This window comes from Chenopodium album, chromosome 12 (assembly GCF_948465745.1).
Source record: "Chenopodium album chromosome 12, dcCheAlbu1.1, whole genome shotgun sequence".
NCBI lineage: Eukaryota > Viridiplantae > Streptophyta > Magnoliopsida > Caryophyllales > Amaranthaceae > Chenopodium > Chenopodium album.
Window position 1 is genome coordinate 50614504 of NC_137845.1, and position 18430 is coordinate 50632933.

An 18430-nucleotide genomic window follows, 5' to 3' on the forward strand; every position below is an offset into this window, starting at 1 on the left:
ACTTAAACTTTTGTCAGGAATTAAGTGATTAAAATAATATGAGTGAGGATTAAAATTGTGCAGTTAGAAATTAGTTTAGTTTTATCAAGAGTAAGAAATTTAAAATCAGGAAATAAATCATCTCAATCAGCATTAAAATTGTCAGTCAGTAATTAGATTAATTACTTTTATCAGAAATAAGAAAATGTTAGTCAGGAATGTGATAATTTTGGTCAGGAATGAAATTGTTTTTGGCGTAAGAAATTAGATTATTTCAGTCAGGAATTAGAATATTTAAGTCAGGAAATATATCAATTCAGACATCAATTAAGTATTTTTTTAACAATTCTATTATTTATGTCAGGCATTAGATATTTTATGTCAGGTATTACATTATTTATGTCAGGGATTAGATTATTACACATAGGAATTAGATTATTTTAGCCTGTCAGGAATTAGATGAATACAGTCATATATTAGATTATTTTAATCAGGAATCAGATTATTTTATCCTGTCAGGAATTAGATAAATACAGTCAGAAATTAGATAATTTATGTCAAATTTAGATCTGTTTTAGTCGGGAAATACAATAGGTCTCAAGAAATATAATACAGTCAGAAATTAAACTTCTTTTGAAACTTATAGGTCTCAGGAATTAGCATGTTTTAATCAAAAATTAGATAATTTATGTCAGGTATTGAACTATTTTTGTCAAACAATTCAAATTTGGTCAAGAACTTAATAGTTTTTTTAATCAGGTTTAAGATAATATAAGTCAGGAATTAGATAATATTAGTCAGGAATTTCTATGTTTTATAGGGGTAAAAAAAACTTAGTCACCTAGAAAGTTGGTACAAAAATAAAACTTAATCATCTAAAAAAACTTAGACCCCTAAAGCATTTTATGACTGTTTTGATTGGTGGCCTTCCAGAAAGAGACACGCGTGCAAGGAGTATTGGAAAGCCAGAAGCTGTTTTTTTTATAGTGGTAAGTGAGAGGTCGTCTCCCGCCTTTTCATTTCTTACTCTATTCTTCTTCCAAACCCTCATTCTCTCTCGAATTTTTTGTGCAATCTGGATTGATCAAGGCGATAATTCTCACCCGATTCTTCAACAAAATTGAGGTAAATTTCTTTATCTTACATTGTGGTTGTTTTTGGGTTGGAATTAGTTCGAATTTTGAACTGTTTGTAATTAAGTTTTAAGGTTTTTTTTTCGTTTCTTAGATATATGGTTTGATTGTTTGAATGTGGCTGTTAAATGTGGTTGTTTATGTCTGGATTATGTTTATTTGTTTGGCAATTGATTCATTAAAGTGTATTTGTTTGAAATAGTGTTGTTGGTTAGGGATTTGACTAGAAAAACAGAGTGAGAGTGTAAGACCCTAATATGTATGTGTTTGGTTAATGTAGGAGATAATGGACGGTCTAGAGGATGCTCACCCTTTGTTGTCGTTGGAGGATATCCTTGTTGTCCATGTTTTTCCCAGACTTAATCTAGCAGGAAGACATTCAGCAACAAATGTTTGTAGGAGGTGGAGGAGAGTGATTCGGTTCGGTCTAGAGGAAGCTAACCCTGTTCTGGGCATGGAGCAGATAATGGTGCTCCATGTCTTCTCTAAACTGAATTGGTTTGAGCAAAAATTTTCCTCTTTGGTCTGTCAAGATTGGAGGAGGATGATAGTTGACTGTGCATTTATCCCTTGGCATCATTACCACCGAAACAACAGCTACCAGACATGGGTTATTGATGACCTTATCAACAATGAAGCGAAGGATTTATGAGCTTATATCAATGAGGATTGGTCACCTTATTGTGATGGGTTCCCTGTGTTGTTTGGAGAGAACTAGGTTGTACAGACATGGGTTGGACAGGGTATTTTTTGGGGGTTGTTAAGCTGTAGGGTAGTATGTATATTGTGGGGTGTATCAGTTTTTGCTTTGAGCCCTTAGGAAGTAATGTTGTTGTCACATCCTTGACAATTTTAGGCTAGTGATTGTAGGGATTATGATTGTAAGTTGACAAATATTTTGGAAATGAATGGAAATGTTGATTATTTTGAATGCAATTGTCTTGATTACTTATTTGTTTCTTTACTTTCCTTCATATTCTTAAGCATGTTGTACATTGTAGTGAATCTTGTTCTTGTTTTGCTCATTGTTAGGTATGGATATGGATATTTCACCATGCATAATACTACATGATGGTGGGAAGTGGATCAATGATGACCAAAATCTAACATATGCTGGTGGGGAATTGAAGGTGATTAATGATTTGGGAGATGATTTTGATGGTACATTTCTGAAGTCATTAAGCAACTCATTAGGATATTCTAATGTGATAAAGCTTCACTATTGTGATACTTTAAAAAATTATGTAAATGGTGTAAGGTTCTTATCTTATGATGATTGCACTTTCACTTAATTCACATAGGAATTAAATTATTTTAGCTTGTCAGGAATTAGAGAAATACAGTAAAAAATTAGATTATTTAAATCAGGAGTTAGATTATTTTAGCCTGTGAGGAATTAGATAAATACATTCAGAAATTAGATTATTTTAGGTTGTCAGGAATTAGATAAATACAGTCAAAAATTCAATAATTTATGTCAAGTTTAGGTCTATTTTTGTCGGGAATTACTATATTTTAGTCAATAATTAAACTTCTTTTGAAATTTTAGGTCTCAGGAATTTACATGTTTTAATCAGGAATTAGATAATTTATGTCAGGTATTGAATTATTTTTATCAGACATTACAATATTCAGTCAGGAATTTAATACTTTTTTAAACAGGTTTAAGATAATATAAGTCAGGAATAAGATAATTGATATGTCTACTTTATATGGTGTTTTACCCCCGTCTCTTGATCGTAATTAGTAGTGTTTTTGGCTCGTTAGAGCCACTTTTATTACTAATTGGTGTTTTCTAGTGTTTTCGTAGTTTCGGTTGAGTTTTGTAAGGAATTGCATCTTTGGAGTTTTTTCCCGGGATTATTGCGGTACAACTATGAGCATTTGAAGGCATGACCGATTTCTTTTGGACACCGAGTATTCAAGACCCGAAGTGGAGATTCGAATTGGGCCAAGAATGGAGCCTAATCCAAGTCCAGCATATAGCCGGGCCCGATCGGGCAAGCTTTGGCCCGATCGGGCGGATGCCCAGAACAAGAGGGCAAAGAGAAAAGGCGGGCCCGATCGGACGCGTGTTTCTGGGGAGGCTTCTTCGACGATTACTTAGTTTCTAATTAGGAGTAATTTCGGATTGTGGTATAAATACGATTTTTAATGCTTTTGCTTAGGACCTCTTCTCTTAGACTTTCTCTCTCTACTTAGCTTTAGATTAGTTTCTCTCTCTACAACATTGTTCTCCATTTTTGTTCTTAATTGAACTCCTTAATTCCGATTAATTTGGTAACGATTTCTTCTACTTTAATCTCATTTATTTTACTTTATTTCTTTCATCATGTTTCCTTTAATTGTTTTGTTTAGTTTATGTTCAATTATGTCTGAGTAGTTTTCTTTCTAGGGTTTATAGGGATCCATAAATAATATGAAGGGGTAAATTATTATTGTTGGTTATCAATGCTTGATTAATTTCCTATTGATTGATTTAATGCTATGCAATTAGATTAAGCTTGGTTTAATTGTATGAGTTTAGCAATATTGATTCGAGATTCGAGAGGTGAGAATTGATGTTTAGGCTTAGTTTCAATAGGCGGACTAATTTATAAATGGTTAAGTCGAGATTCGAGAAATGAGATTTAATATCGGTAAATTAACTATGTGATTGTAATACGTAGTGAAAGCCCTTTATGATCTGATTAATTAATGCATTGATGATTGATTGTTATGTTTTACCTTGGAATATTGTTTATTGGTGAACCTATGCCCTAGGCTTTTATTTCATTGATTTTCCTCCTACTTTTATTCCTTCCCACTTATACAGTTCCCTTTTATAATAACAAATTGGTTACTTGATAATTTAGATTATATTGATTAATTAGGAATAAATTAACTCGTTTCCCTATGGTTCGACCCTTCTTCCCTATATGCTTAGTTAGTGGATTTAGGTATTATTTTTGATTGGGTGACTACGACTTTAGCTTGTCAATAATATTATTGTTTTGTTTTAAAATCCAAGTTCCTTTCTTCAATAGATTATTATATACAGGAATTAGATTATTTTAGCTAGTCAGGAATTAGATTAAAACAGTCATGAGTTTGATTTATAATTTTATCAGCAATTAACATGTATTACTCAGGAATTATATACCTTTTCTCAGGTATAATTCAATTTTTGTCGAGAATAACAATATTTTAGTCAGGAATTTAATAATTTATGTCACGTATTGTTCTTTTTTTGCCAGCCATTACAATATATTAGTCAGGAATTTAATAGTTTTTAGTGAGCTTTAAGATAATATTAGTCGGGAATTAGTATGTTTTAGTCACGAATTAGATTATTTTAGTCAGGTATTGCATTATTTTTCTCAATTATTAGGTTAATTTAGTCAGGAATTAAATTAATTTTGTCGGAAATTATACTATATTAAATTAATTGTCAGCAATTACATCATTATAATTACAGAGCATTTAATTATTAGTGTATTATACTTCTAATTATCATAATTTTCAGACAAACATACCTATTATATTTGCAGCATCTTCATCTCTTTCTTCTTCGTCTCTATCTTGATTGGTGTTCTCTTTAACAGTTACATTATCTGCTGCATTCATCATTAATATTAGTATATTTGAATTTCACAGCTTAAAATTATCAATACACAATAAATTGGAATCAAATTTAAATTAATTTACTGCAATACCTTATATATACAATCTGAATTTAAAATACCTTTGCATGCAAATTATAAGTTAAAATTAACTCGAAATTAAATACGATCTGAAATTAAATTAGCCTTCCATTCAAATTTTAAGTCGAAATTAACATGCAAATTTAAATCGCATATGAAATTGAATTAATGCTTTTGCGAAACAACTTATAAACTCGAAATTGATTGTAAAAATTCAATACGATCTGTAATTAAATATGATCTAAAATTAAATACGATCTAAAATTATTAAACAAATTATACCTTTTTCAGCAGTAATTGAACTCGAAATTGATTCTATAGGTGAATTAGATTCTCCTTCAATTAACATCGTGTTGTTTGATTTCTCCATTTTTATGATTTGAATGCTGTGAATTTTGAAGATTTGAATGCTGTGAAATTTGAGGAAATGAAAGCGTTCGAAATTTGAGGAAATGAAGGCGTTCAAAATTTGAGAAATGACGGCGCTCAAAATTTGAGGAAAATGATGAAAATGAAAAAATTCAGGCATTTTATAAAATGGTGCGCGGGCTTTGGTTGGGTTTATTAAGCCCGCGCCTTTTTGATTATGAGCCCGGTCTCACGTGAGTCCAGTCTCACACAAAACGTTTCCCTTTTTATAAGGTAGGGATAATACAAAATCAATGCATTATATGCGGTAATAAGATAGAAATTTGTGTGGCCTGGTTATTTGATTCACCATATTCTAAAGTTGTGTGCAGTGGAGTGGGCGAGTGGTATCGAACTTATAGGTGAGGGCCGTGAGGTTTATTTTAGATCAATAAAAATAATTTTAAATAAATAAAAGTTAGTATCTTTAAAGTAATTATAATAATACAACACGTTTTTTTGTGTGGCTGATGTGGCTGACCACACCGTGTAGCCAGCTGTCATACACCAAAACACTAATTGAATAATCTCTGACTGATCAAGTAACCCTTGACTAAGTAAATCCTGATTGAGTAACCCCTAATCAGGTAATTTCGACTACGAAGTGACCAGCTACAACTAAAACTTTATAATAGTAGTAAAACATGTGTAAAACTCTTTAAAAAACGAATATAAAAATAAATCTAAATAATTTCATATCAATAAAAATTATTTTAATTTAGTAATTAATAAAAATTATTTTAATTTAGCAAAACTAAGATAAAGAGAATAAAGTCCCACACCATAGGCCATCGATCCCAACAAAAGAAAATACGAAATACAGAGTAGAACTTTTAATTAAAAATAGAGGGAATAGATCCAATGGATTTATGGTCTTATGGGATCATCATATTTTGACTTTTTTTTCGTACCATAACAACCGGTTGACAAAAAAAAAAAAAAAAAAAAAAAAAAAGTCACATATTTTGTCACTTGAGTTACGGTTCCCGTCGTTATGGTGCACTACTTGCTCCAATTCCTTTGTTCTAAAGAATTTTCCTCAGAAGAATTGTTGAAACAAATAAAAGTATTTTTAGCACTTTCTTCGTCAAACAGAGGATTTAGCTTATAATGACATTTCAACTTTTTTTATTTATCAAACTCAAACGCTCAAATTCATTCTCTTATGAGCGTGTTCGGCAAAATATAGCTGTGAAGATAGTTGTTAGCTGTGTAAGGAGTTGTTAGTTGTTAACAAGTTGTTAGCTGTGAAGATAAATAATTTAGATATGAGCGTTCGGTAAAGTAGCTGTTGACTATCGATTACATATAAAAATCAATATTTTATTTTTAAAACTATAGATTAAATTTTCAACAGCTACCTCTAATTTCAAAAGCTAATCTTTCTAACTTTTCATAAAAGCTACCTCCACCACTAAAAGTTACCCTAACCACTACTTTGCCAAACACTCACATTTTTTGTTAAGTAATGGTTTGACCAAGTCAAACCATTAAAAGCTACTCAAAAGCTAGCGCCGAACACGCCATGATGTTTCAAAGTTATACGTAGTTTTACATTAGACAAATATAACATATAACATTAAGAAAACACATATGTTAGTGTTACATCATATGCTTAATAAAGTCTTAAAACTAGTACTAGTACTTACATAACTTATGCAACATCATGCTTAAAAGTCTTAAAACTAGTACTCCTACATTGCTTATGCAACATCATGCTTAAGAGTCCTTAAACTAGTACTACCGGTACTAGTACATAACTTAGGCAAATATTCTAGATCTTAGTCCTTATGCTCCTTAGGCTTGACAAATACTTATCTCCGTTTTTTTTTTTAATTGATACATATTTCTTTTTCAGAAGTTTATTTTTAGATGATACGTATTTCTTTTGGAAAGTTTATACTAGTATTAAGTTGATACGTTATCTTTTTGGGTAAGTTTTTACCTTGTTTACTCATTATACCCACTTGCTTTATTATTCTCTCTCATTCTCTCTCCTCTCTTTAATATGTGTGCCTAAATTGGGTCCAACCATTTTATAGCAGTTTCGCTTATATTTTTATGCTTTACGGACTCATTTGATATGGGTATACGTATACTCTTAATATCTAATTTTTATTATTATTTTATAGTTTCTCGAAAAATACTTATTATATATTGGATTAATTTTTTTAAAAAATTATATTTGCATGGTAGATATTAGTAGATTAATTGTGTTAATTTTATAACATGAAAAAAATTAATCGATCATATTGTATATCAATAAAATAACATAGTAGTCATTTTTCAAACGACCGTTGCAAAAACATCCATTTTTTACATTGGCATATTTGTCAATAGAAACGTTTCACTATTTCGAAAAAAAAAGTCGTAGATAGTATTCAATTAAATGGGAACTTAAAAAAAGTTAGAGATAGTATTAAATTAAATGGGAATTTGTTTTATTGTAGTTATGTAATTATGTTTATGTTTTTTCCTTCAAGAGATTGCATCTCATTCTATCATTTTCTTGTTTACAATTTTACTTGCTTTCGTGAAGTGTGTGGTCTAAAATCTTTATTATTGCATTTCATTTTGCACAAATAATTTATCAATCACTTTCACAATGTAGCGCTTATCGTTGAATTGCACTTAATTTTTGTAAAGAAAAAAGAGCAACGGAAGTGAAATGACCAAATTGAGCAAGAAAATAATAATGCAAGTCTTTATTTCATTGTTTAATTCGAATTTTGGAGATTAAATTCAAAGCAAATTAAACTTTCCAATTTTCTGAAGAGTATGCCAATGAGACACCAAAGAATGATTCTTTCTATTTGGTTTTGTCTTATCACAATTTGGAACTAGTATAATGGTCATGCATAGTCCAAGTTTCAACTGAATTGATTTCGTATCTCAATGGATACTTTTAGCTTGTCAATTCTTTCAAAAGAATTTGTGTTTTGAAAAGTATTTTTAAATTGTTCATGTCATAACAGATGTGAGATGTATCTCTTCACTGTTTGTAAAATTGTTTGATCAATATATTTGGCTTTTCATCTATGCCTTAGATAGAGAGTGATGGTTTTTAATTTTCCCATTGTAAAGAAAGTAAATATATATATAATCTATAGTCGAATATAGTTGTCTGCTTTTCATTCTGTATGGCTACTTACAGCTATATAATGTACTTCAAACATTATTTTTTAAGGGAATTGTTCTCTTCATATAATATTTATTGAACTACAAATAATTTAAAGTTACTACTTATTTTTGCTGAAACTAACTTAGTTTTACTATATATATCAAAAGTTATTTATTTTTAAAGAGCAGAACATAACCTTAAAAGAAGAAGAATGAAATTGTTGGACAATCCTAGCATTGTGAGAATATTAGGGAGGGTATATAATTAGTTGACATAATTAAAGCAAAGCTAAGATATTTTTGAAAAAAAAAAAAAAAGAGCTGAGTGGTGGGAAAGAGAGAAATTGTTAGATTGAGAAGGTGGATAGTATACGAGAAAGGTAGGAAGGCTTGTGTATAGCTATAACTTGTGTGCGTATCTCTTGTTTAAATGACCATCACCAATATTTATAGTTGAAAATGAAGGTAGAAAGACAATGAATAAAATAATCTTCTAGAATTTTCAAGAACCATATCTTCTACTCCATCTGTCTCTTTATTACGTGTCTGTTTTCCATTTGGATGACCTAGAATGTGGAGCCTCTAGAATGTGGAGCCTGTTTCTAAAAAGATCACATAATTTGATCATAATCCATGTAGCTTTTTACCTTCCCATAAGAAATTTTCTTTATATTACAACCATACATTTCTCATTACATATTACTAAAGGTGAAACCTAAAGGGACACTAGGCAGCACTATATTAGAAATTTTCCCTCCAAAAATATTTGCTAAAATGAATTTTTTTTTTTTACTCTAATAAAGGATTGTATCTAGATTATTACCTCTGCTTTACATAAAATCTAAACTAAACTTTCTAAAATATCAAATAATTTATGATAACTATTATTATTTTCTCAAATATGCTTCATACTCTTAAATAATTGGTGTGTCGGGTACTTATTTTTTATACTGTTTTTTTTAATTGTGTTGTCACTAAACGTATTTAACAACCGTGCATCTATTGTAGGGGGTTTAACCTAGTATAAAATACACCTATATCCAAAATATGATTAATTACTTTTATTTTTCCCTATAATATTCCCCTACTTTCTATCTTTCCCAGACAATAGAACATGCTCCACTCTATCTATTTTCCTTAATTCCCGTGAAAAATGAGAGTCGGGAACATAATAAAGGGACAAAGGGAATATGTTGCTTTCAAGTTCAAGCATTCTCTAGAACGTTAAAAAAAAGTTTATATTAAATACAGAATGGAAGCTTGTTTTTTCTGAAATATTTGTGAATATGCAAAAATACTACACCAAAACAATGGGCCTAAAATATGGGCCATACCCAACAATATTATTGTGCAAGTTTTAATTGTACTGTGAATGTTTTGCGGTATGCCAAGAGCTTGGCTATAAATTTTAATGAATCAAGCAAGGTTATGCTCATGCAAGCATAATCTCGAATTCGGCTCATTGTTTTTTAGGCCACACCCACCATTCAAAAGGTCATACACAAATGTAATCATGTACTCCTTTCATTTTTAGGTACTTGCTGAGAAATTGGAGAAAGTAATAAAGTATGGAGGTAGTGGAGCACGTGGAAGAATAAAAAAAATTGTTAAAAACAAAAGTAATTGAGAGAATTGGAGGAGGGAGAATATGAAATTAATAAAAATATGATTATGTTGGGTCTACTAATTAACAGAAATGTATTAAATATATTGTACAAGATTTTCAAATAAGGAAATAAAGTAAGTATTTAAAACCGGCTAATATAAAAAGTGCAATAAGTGTTTAAAAATGAAGAGAGTATAAAGTAATGTAATTAGAACAACAAATTTGAGGGGAAATGAGGTGGTGACGTGGTGTAGTCTTAAAAATGAATTTGCGAGACGAGTGACCACTACAACGATAATAATAAACCGTATTAGGGTTCGCAAATTTGGCCAGATTTGTAAAGAAGATATGTATAACTTGTACAACTTCGAATGGTAAAATTATCATATTTTCCTATGGCAATAGAAAATGAGGAATCTTTGCTTAAATGTGTAGAACACTACATACTTGATAATCTACAAGTTATACATATCATCTTTACAACAATGTTTATGCATGATGCAATAGAAAATGAAGAATTTAAAATGAGTTTCGCGATGTCTGTCTCTATCAACAGGTTGGACTTTAGCTTATTATTACTTATATATGGTCTTACCAATTGTGGGGGTGCATGTTTAGATCCAAGCATGCATAGTTCTTGATATGATCTTAGTAGCAAAATATGTGAGCGAGAATTTTATAAACAAATTAGACTCTGAGATAGCTGCAGCTGAAGCTCATGAAGAATAGTCATGAAACTTGATTAATTTACATGTTTAAACTAAGCTCCAATGTTTTCTCTGAGAATATTTTGACCTAGGAAGTTATGTTTCATAAAGGTAGCTTGTTTGTAACTTAACTGTCAAGATATAGTGAATTAATTAAAAAGTACTACCTCTATTCCGTTAAATATTAGTTGCAACTTTGGAATATTTTATATATCACAAATAATATCCCAAAGTTGCAACTAATGTTTAATGGAGACAGTATAATTAATGGCTAACATTGTATCCCAGTATCATAGAGCACATGCGTTTCAATAATGAGGTTTAATTTCAATGAGGGTTTTTCAATTTGCTTCTTGTAACAATTCTTCCGTTTCTTAATAATAATCTTAAAATTTTAATTGTAAAATTGGTAAACTTCTGTATAATTCTAACATGATATTATTAAATAAGGTCTTACTGTTAGATAGTTATGCATAAATACTTTTTTTTTTTTTTTTTTTTTTTTTTTTGGTAAGTAGATTGGCCAGCCAACATCCCACCCCAAATGCCCAAATCTCCCTCTATAGGAATAGTATAATACGTATAAAATACTTTAAAGATAGATTTGGGTGATTTACAGCCAAAACGCGAAAATGTAAGGCTTACTTAAATTATTAAACTAACTTTAAAACTTACAATGGAAAATACTAACTTTATGTAGTAGTACTAGTACTAGTTTTAAGACTTTTAAGCGTGATGTAATATTAAGGGTCTGTTCCGATTTACTGAAAATAACTGAACAGAACTGATTAAAGCCGAAGTGAAATGAATTTTTAATGAGAGAAGAAAATTAGGAACTGAACTAAATTAATTAGAACTAATCGAAATGAACTGAATTGAAATTAAGCTGAACAAAACAGGGCCTAACATATACTTCATAACTGTTTTCTTTATTTTACAAGTTGTGTTTGTGTATGTGATACTCCCTATAACTTTGAAACATCATAAGAGATATTGTCAAAAAAAAAGAAACATCATAAGAGAATGGGTTTAAGTTTGATTAATAAAAATGTTGAAATGTCATTAGAAGCTAGATCTTATTGGCTTATTGCTAATGATGATCCTCTGTATACATTTCTCGAACAATGATGAAGAAAGCGCGACAAATATTGTTGTCTGTATCAACAATTCTTCCGAGAAAAGCGTCCTGCCCCACCGAAATCATTTGATTTCGGAATAGAAAGTTGTTATATGGTTCTACCCCTAATGTGTAATTTAGTTTATGTTTAATTTAGAATTTTACTGTTGTAAAAATAAATAAATAAATTCTTCCGAGGAAAATTCCTTAGAAGAAACAAGGAAATTAGAGCAAGTACGTAGTGCACCATAATGACAGGAACCGCGCGCAACTCAAGTGACAAAATATGTGGGACTGTTTTTTTTTTTTTTTCAACCGGTTGTTATTGTACGTAAAAAAGTCAACATATAATTCCATTAGAGTGATGATCAAACCATAATCTCATTGGTTTATTTTCGATAAATAATTGATCCATCCTTATTTAAAATTATTTTTACCTTCATTTTGCTAAACTAAAACTATTTATTATTGATCTAAAAAATTTTTATACCAATTTTTTTTTTTTTATTATATTTGTTTATTAAAGAGTTTTACTGATTGTTTTTTTTTATTATTATTTTAAGTTCTTAAAGTTACTGATTTTTACAATAAAAAAATATTTCTATTTATCAGAAATTATTTTTGATGAAACAAACTTATTTTTATTATATTGAAATTATTTTTTTCTAAATATTATTATTTTAAGATGAAGAGAATAAGGGTTTACTAGCTAGGAAAATGAGACAAATTAAAATGGGGATTAGAACAAAGTTTTATTGATTAAAAATCAATAGGTGAATAAAGTTAATATATAATAAGTTTCACCTATAAGTTTGATGCCACTCCATTGCGCACAATTAACTTTTGAATGTGGTGAATCAAAAACTTAAGGAAAAATTGCTATGATTAATCTCAACTTTGCCTCATCCGCCTATATTAATCCCAACTTTAGTTTAATTTTATTAATCCAAACTTTGTACCCTTTGCCGCCAATAACACTCCCAGGTGACCGGTGACCTGTTGAGTCGATAGTATATATATTTTTTTAAAAAATTTAATATACACATGTCAGCATGTGATAGGTCGAAAAATAAATAAATAAAAAGGAAAAAAAACCCCAAAACCAGCAACCTAGCCACCCATAGCAGCCCGCTGCCACCAACGGCCACACCGCAGCCACTCACGGCCAGCCCAACACCCTTCCCCTCAAGCATCGACCGCCGCCCAACCCTCCTTCCCCTCCCCTGGTGCTGGCGCTGCGCTACCACTCTCTCCTTTCCCCTTAGAACCTCTCGTAACCCCTCCCCCTCCCCTCTAAAAACCATTAAATATCCTCCCTGACCACCGGAACATCCAGCGGCATCCCCATCACCGTTGCAGCGCCGCTCGATCTAGCCTTTCGCGCGCTCCTTTTCCTTTTCTCTCTCTCTTCGCCCTACCTTTTTGCTGTCGGAGATCGAAGGCTATGTATGTTAGGGTTTGGGATTTGGGGGATTTTTGCTGGATTTCGTGGTGATCGAAGGGGAAAGGGTAGGTGGTCGAGGAAGCATTGGCACCGAGGGAGAGGAAGGAGTTTGACGGCTGTCGGCGCTCCGGGGGGGGGGGGGGGAAGGGGGTTGGGCCAACCCGTGGTGGCAGCAGGCTGGGCATGGGTGGTTTTTGATTTATTTATTTATTTATATATATTTTTTTAAGCCAATCATACGCTGACATGTGTCTTGTAACCTATAATATTAGGTTGAAGGACCGGTTAGGAGTGATTAAAATTAATAGGGTACAAAGTTAGGAGTGATAAAAAATAAATGAATGTTGGGATTAATAACAGCGGACGGAGCAAAGTTGGGATTAATGATGACAATTTTTCCAAAACTTAAACCACACAAATTTCTATCTTGCCTCATACAATGCATTGATTCTGTATAATTACAACAAAACAAGTTTCTATCTTTGATTGGTCAACTTTTTATGTCGTTCCCATGTATTATTACAACTTTAACTATATTCTAAAATAATGTAATTTCATCCTAATATAAATGTGGAAAGTTTTATTGACCAAGATAGGGTATGGTAAATAAATCCTCATGTTTTGTGTGCGGCTGGCCAAATCATGTGACCACTTATAAAATAAAAATTAGCCCCTATAACACCGATTGAGTAACTTCTGTAATACTGACTGAGTAACCAACTAACCCTTAAAACACTGACAAAGTAACCCCTGTAACACTAATCAAATAACATCATGTATTTAATATATAAAGCTAAACTTTTAGCCAGGTCATGAGACAGCGACACTTGGCGTTTTATGTTATTTGTGCTTGTTGCTAGTTTGGCTTGGGTTGATACATAGGGCACTCCGTCCACCACCACCGAAACTGTGTGGTTTGCCTGGCGGTCCATCGATAACGGCTCTGAGAATAAGGCTAAGGGATGGAAGGCATTTGGCCTACAAAGAGTATGGTGTCCCAAAAGATGAGGCTAATATCTATATTTATGGCTTTGATTCATGTAGGCTTCATGCTTTCATTGCCACTGAAGTTTCATCGGTATGTTATACTCTCTCTGTCGTTTGACCCTAATCCTTTTGACACATTTTTATATGCACTAGCATCATTATGTTCAAATACACAATAAAAAGATATTTTAAAAATTAAAATCAACATTTATTCAAAATTTATGTGAAGTCGATAAATATTTATGGTCATATTTTATTCATCTACCTTATGTTTCAATTTAATTAAACACAAATAAGTTTAATCAAACCATCTCATGCTGTTATGCACACTATGATTAAACGTAATTACCCACTGATTTAGTTTCATTATTTCACGCATTAATTTTGAAAATATGCTCAATATTTTCCTTTTATTTTTGTTGAAGGATACCAATATACCATGGAAAGTTTGGGGTTACGTGTTGTGGGATTTGATAGACCCGGATATGGAGAAAGTACCCCGGACCCGAATCGAACACCAAAAAGTCTTGCATTAGATGTAATTCATGTAAAAGAGCTATCTTATTAGGTTGAGGCCCTAAGTTTTATGTCGTCCGCTACTCCATGGGTGGAGAAGCTGTATGGGGCTTGCTCACGTACATTTCACATAGGTAAGGATGGCAATCCAGTTCGGATCCGACCTACTCCGCCCCGATTCAAGGTAAAAAAAATCAGCTCCGAGTCCGAGAAAAAAGTAATCCGAGTTCGAGTTCGAGTCCATTAAAATAATCCGACTCCGAGTCGGAGTCGGATCCTACAAAAAATCCGAGAAAAAAATCCGACTCCGACAAATGTCCGACTCTGACGGATTATCCGACTCCGACTCCGATAGATAGTGGATTTTTGTGTGGGTCATTGTGGCATTGGGTGTGGGTTGTAAAGGCTCAAATAGCCCAATTTCTCAAAGTATTTTGAATAACAAAAAAAAACTCAGAGTCGGGTCGGATCGGAGTCGCAGGTCGGATATTGAAGTCGGAGTCAGAGTCTCGAAGTCGGATTTAGCCTTCGACTTCCTGTAGGGTCGGAGTCGGATTTAGCATAATCCGGTCCGAGTCCGGCCCGTTGCCATCCCTACACATAGGTATAGTTTCAATGAGGTTTTTTCAATTCATTGTAATAATAATCCATCCGTTTATAAATAAGCTCAACATTTCAAATTTTCAATGGTTAAAGGATGTGTTGTACTCACATGATTTTCACTTATCTAAATTTAATTAAATTTATTAAACTTTATTTTAGTTGTAATTTGTATGAGTAACCCTTATAAACACTTATTTTTTCTAAATTGAACTTAACATAACTTATTAAATCTGAAATAGGTAAAAATAAGATGAACTGAATAGGCTCAAAATTAGTGAACTTCACTTTACTTTTGTACTATTCTAACATGACTTTATTAAATAGCTAGCTAGGATCTTATTGAATCGTTAGATTTATATGTCAACTTGCCTAATATTTACAATTTGTTATAATGCAGAATTCAAATTAATGGTCAAAAACTTTTTTTTGATACATAGTAAAAGCATATCATGTTAAGATAATTGTAAAACCAAAGGAGAACTTTGTAAATATCACTTCCTATAATTTGTTTATTTCAAGATTGAATTGTCTCAAGAAATTATTTTACACTTTGTTGTTTTACAATGAGACTTTTTAATTTTTGGCTACATAACTATAGGTTAGTAGGAGCATCATTAATAATAACGCCAGTTGTGAACTATTGGTGGTCGAGTTTGCCAGCTAATTTTACTGGAAAAGCATACTACATGCAACTTCCACAACAATGGTTACTGAGGGTCTGTTCTTTTCATCTTAATTTTAGTTCAGTTCAGCTCTAATTAGGTCTGTTTAGTTTAATTCAGTTTAATTCAATTCCTAATATTCTTCTCTCATAAAATATTCATTTCAGTTCAGTTCAGCTCCAATCAGTTCAATTCAGTTCAGTTCAATTTAGCTCAGTTTAGCTCAGTTTAATAAATTAAATCAGGCCCTAAGAGTAGCACATTGTGCACCATGGCTAGCTTACTGGTGGCAGACACAAAATTGGTTCGCAACATCAAGCGTTATTGCTCATAGTTGTAATATATTGTCACGCCATGACAAAGAATTAATGGCTAATTTGAGAAACTTGAAAACGCGATAAAAAAAAAAATTTTAATTTGTTATGTCATGCATGTAGCTAATCCCGTTCATTTTCAATTAAACTTTTGTTCACATTGTTCGAACTTAATAATTTTAAAAATATTAAATCAAATGTTGTAGTTTTCATGTGCACATATATACAAGTACTTTCGTTTCATATTATTTACAACTTCATAGTATTTTCTAATTAACATTATACACTAGGTAACTATATATCTTTAAATTTTGTTGGACTAGTTGACTTTTTCCTAATAAGGACCAAGCTTAATTATCTTGATCCTTAATACATATGTAGTTATAATAATTTGAATTTTTACCACACCTAATTTGATCTCTCCCATCTAATAAACACATTCTTAACACTCAATTTCTAACCATTAACGAATCTCATTCAGACAAATAAGCTTCCACTAATTTATTGATTGCAATCTATCGATCTGACAATACGTATACATAGGTCTTTCGAATTGGACTCCGGTTAGAACAATATTGACTGTTCGTTGAAACTAAGATGAAAAGGAATTGACAAGGAAATTGATCTTTTTATTAAAAACTAATTAATCACAGAAGATATCTAATACCATAACAAGAAAACAAGAGTTGCTAATAACCAAGAAAGTAAAGAAATATACTAGATAAATCTACATAATGTTTATGACTCAAAGAACCAACAAAGAAACATAATACATAAATTTGTGCACTAGGTACACCTTATTCAATTTGCTTGATAACTAACGTGCATAAATCCTCGAATTATTAATCACTTCACTTCATCATCTACCTTATTCTTGTTCTTCAACAAACCACCCAAATTTAAAAAAAACCCTTAGCATAGGATAAAATCGATGTAACCAAGACTCCAATGCTCAAAGAAATAAGCAAAGACCTCCAAATACCATATTTTGTGGAAAAAAGCTCCACTAAAATTCATCATCGAGCAAGTTTGTAATTATTGATACTAAAAGTTTTACACCAAACTCATAGATAAATTAGTTTTACACCAATATTTCATCATCGAGAAAGTTTGTAATTATCCACTAAAATTAATCATGGAGCAATATTTTGAATAAGTTTGTAATTATCCACTAAAATTAATTTAGAATATTTTATTGAATGACAGTTCAACACAATTTATTTGAGCGATAACATATATTTATAGTTAGTATCGTAACTAACTTTGCCACTTACTACTTAGTATCGTAATTAAAACTAACTTTTAGTATTAATTGATATAATTTGGCCAGACACGGAAGTTAAATAGACATGTTTATGAGAGCTTATGTCTCTCACTCTTGATAGAATCCTTAGTTTCTATCAATCATACCCATGCAATATATATTCGATAAGAACCCATCCTTATATAAGAACTAATCTCATCCGTAGGATTAGGTTAATTTCGACGGTAAAGATTAAAACAAAAACCCTCCCTCAAACCCCTAACCCACCGTCCAAAATTTTCTCTCTCCTCAAATTTTCAAACCTCTTTACTTTCTCTCTCCTCACATCCCAAAATCTAAAACAAATCGTTGCATAAACAACCTAAATTGCTCAAATTAGGTATTTTTTTTCGATTTTGTTCAAATTTCATGAATTTTGCATGATATTCAAGCCGATGTCTACGATTTTGCAATTTTAATCTTTGCGATTTTGATTTTTTCGATTTGATTTCTGCGATTTCAATGAATTTCGCATGAGTTCAAGTCGATTTTGATTTTTCTGATTTGTTTTTCATTAAATTTCGGCAAGAACAAATTGAAGAAAAACAATTGAGTGGAAGGAGGAGAACAGCGTAAAAACGTACAAAAATTACCACCAAATTTAAAGGTAATTGATAATTTGACTATTTTGAAGAATTTTATGTATTTATATGGCTTTTTCGTTTGATTTTTGCTAATTTCAAAACCTTATCAAATTTGCAGCAACTGTTTATGTTTGTGTTCTAATAATCTATATCTGTATGATTAACATGTTAAATTCTTATAATTTATGCTTTTTGTAATTTAGAAATTGGAATTATGTTCTAAAGATTAACTGTTATGTTCTAAAATTAGTAGTATTATGCTCT